This window comes from Drosophila takahashii, chromosome 3L (genome assembly GCF_030179915.1).
Source record: "Drosophila takahashii strain IR98-3 E-12201 chromosome 3L, DtakHiC1v2, whole genome shotgun sequence".
In the NCBI taxonomy this organism is placed as follows: Eukaryota; Metazoa; Arthropoda; class Insecta; order Diptera; family Drosophilidae; genus Drosophila; species Drosophila takahashii.
The window spans coordinates 21,684,661-21,687,285 of record NC_091680.1 but is presented as its reverse complement, the minus strand read 5'-3'; the positions used below and the strand labels follow the sequence as shown (position 1 = coordinate 21,687,285).

Here is a 2,625-nt window from a genome sequence, read left to right as displayed (position 1 = left end):
TTCCGTAAGGTTTTGCCGTCCCGAAAATTTCCCAGTTAGTCCGCCATCCAATTTTGACGGACTTTGACGGGCTCTTTTATGCGATAGTTAGGCGAGAACAAATCAAATCGATGGCGGGAAAAAATTAAATAATGCTTAAGTTCATTGTTTTTTGGATTTTTTTTTAATTATTTGTAGTTTGTTATGAGCGGAAAAGCATTTGCAAACAGGTTGCTACGAGTGGGCCAAAATGTAAGCTGTTCTGCGTACGAAAACATCAATGTTTGCAGCAAAGTGTCAGAATATGTTTTGCACTTCGTAAATATAACTAATATTCATTAAAAGTGTACTTTGTACTCCTATAAAGCTCCAAAGTTGCTATAAATTACCAAAAACAGCACAAATTTGGTTTTGTTTACAAAATTGTTCATATTAATAGAGTCTAGGCAGAGGCGTAGTAAGAGCGGATACGGGAGGTTAGGCTCCCCCCAGTCAGCAATATGTATGCATGCTCGTTGTAGGATATGTTTTAAACGTTCAGATATGTTTTTAAACTATTATTTTAATCTATTTATTGTATTATTCTACAATAAAATTAGGAGAACGCAATTTTACGACAGTTTTCCCGAGTTGAAATCCCCCTTCGTTAATGTTGAGCTGAGCAACTGCTCTTCAGTCAGCTGTTATTGGATGGTAGATGGTGGATGGAGTTCTGTGGGAACAAGAGTTTCACATTCGTCAAAAATCCCAACCGTTTCAAACGGATGGACTCTATGGGAAGAGGCTATAACTGTACTCTGTGGGATAAGGCTGTAATGTAAAAATAAAGTGCGTGTAGCAGATGTGCCAGTGGAACCCTGTTATAAGTTGTTATAAGTTGCTTATCGATATCTTTTCGATGTCTCGTAATTGCAGTCCTAGTAGCCATACTTTTTTCGCGTGCATTTGGTTTCCGGATAAAAAGTTTAATACGCAGAAGTTAATTTTATTAATACGCGAAATGAGTAATTGTAAAACTTTGTTGGATCTGCCACCTGAAATTCTGGACTTAGTATTCCAGGGACTTTCTCTTAACAACAAGCTCAGATTGGCTGAATCTCATCCGATTCTGGCGGATGCATTCGCTTTCCATGCCAAAATGTTATTTGGCCAAATTGTCCTCCATGAACTGCCGTCGAAGGATTGGTTACGACTTTTGCGTTTGTACGGGTCCAACGTGCTTCAAATGAATGAAGGCTTATATGTTGTGGCAGATATAATCCCTATTTTGAAAACAATAGAGCAGTATTGCCACAATATAAAATCTATTAACATGTGGATTCATAAGTTTAATGTTGACGCGGTTTGCTCCTTGCTGCTTAAGTCGAAAGAAATGAATTCTGTCGGCCTACGAATAGTTTACTGCGGAAAAAATTATCCTTTTGACCCGACGCATATTATCCATGTTTTGAGCCAGTTGCCGAATTTGAGATCATTAAATATAGGGTATATACCCGATGTAAAACGTGAGTTGAAATAGACGTCTTAACATACATATGTACGTTATTATTATATTTATTTTCAGTCCATCTTGTTCAGCAACTTGCGAACCTGGAAGAATTGAATCTGCAATCAAAACCACAGAATGATTTAAGTTTAAATATTTTCAATATTTGTGCGCCACTAAAAAAACTACGTTCGCTTCGTGTTGTCGGATGCAATGTAAATGGGCCATTCCTGAATGATAGTCCGTCATTCCAAATTCTAGAAGATCTTAGAGTTTGCGAATGCGAAATAGTTGATGAACTTCCATTTTTTCCAATGCTAAAACATGTTGCGATAGAAAACTGCCTTGGAGCAGATGTACGCTATCATGAAATTTGGTTGCATAAACATGCAAAGACCTTGGAAACAGTGGCATTGTTTGTTGATTTCTTCTGCGAACACAAAATGATTTATTTGCTAAGAGCATGCAGAAAATTGAGAAGACTATTTGTGCAACCTGACCACTTTGAAACTATTTCAAAAGCATGCACTTCCAAATTTATTAAACTTTTGGCGAAGAATGGGGTTACTCCGGAAAAACCTTTCATTTGGATAATTATTGGAAATACAAGACGTAAAGCAGTCAAAAAAGTGGTAAGCACCTAAAATAAGCTACATTTACTCACATAATAACATTTAAACTGAACACATTATAAATACAGTTTTTAACAAGTATCTAGTAATGCTAAAAATTATTTTTAGTTCCAGGAGGAGCCAATCTCGAATCTGTTGCGATGTTCAGGAGGACTGATTGTGGAGGAATAACATAATTTTACACAGTTGGAAAAAAAATAATTATTGAAGATAATCTTAAAAAAACATTCTTCCAAGTAAAACATATTTTAATAATTTTAACTATTGTAATTTTCTCAAGTAGGGGAGAGTGGGGGAATTTCGTCACAGGGGCAATTTCGTCACCTGCAATATCTCGGAATCCATAAGTCGTAAAAATATATAATTTTTTTGTTTTAGTCCTTCATGACGGCCAGACACAACCAATGCATTTGTTTTGCACAGAAGGCCAAGATAATTAAGCTATAATATTAAATGTGTTTTAACAGTTCAAAAGCTACATTTAGTTCTCGACGAAACTTTTTCTGTATGCCACAATTCAAAAGGAAT

The 2,625-nt window shown here is 35.9% G+C and overlaps 1 long non-coding RNA gene across 1 annotated transcript; it reads left to right on the top strand.

The window, feature by feature from the left end:
* Positions 1-904: 904 nt before the first annotated feature.
* On the top strand, positions 905-2,358 carry LOC138912980 (uncharacterized). Its single transcript, XR_011418533.1, has 3 exons — positions 905-1,484; positions 1,544-2,097; positions 2,206-2,358. It is a non-coding gene; the product is annotated as an uncharacterized lncRNA (long non-coding RNA).
* The last annotated feature ends 267 nt before the right edge of the window (positions 2,359-2,625 follow it).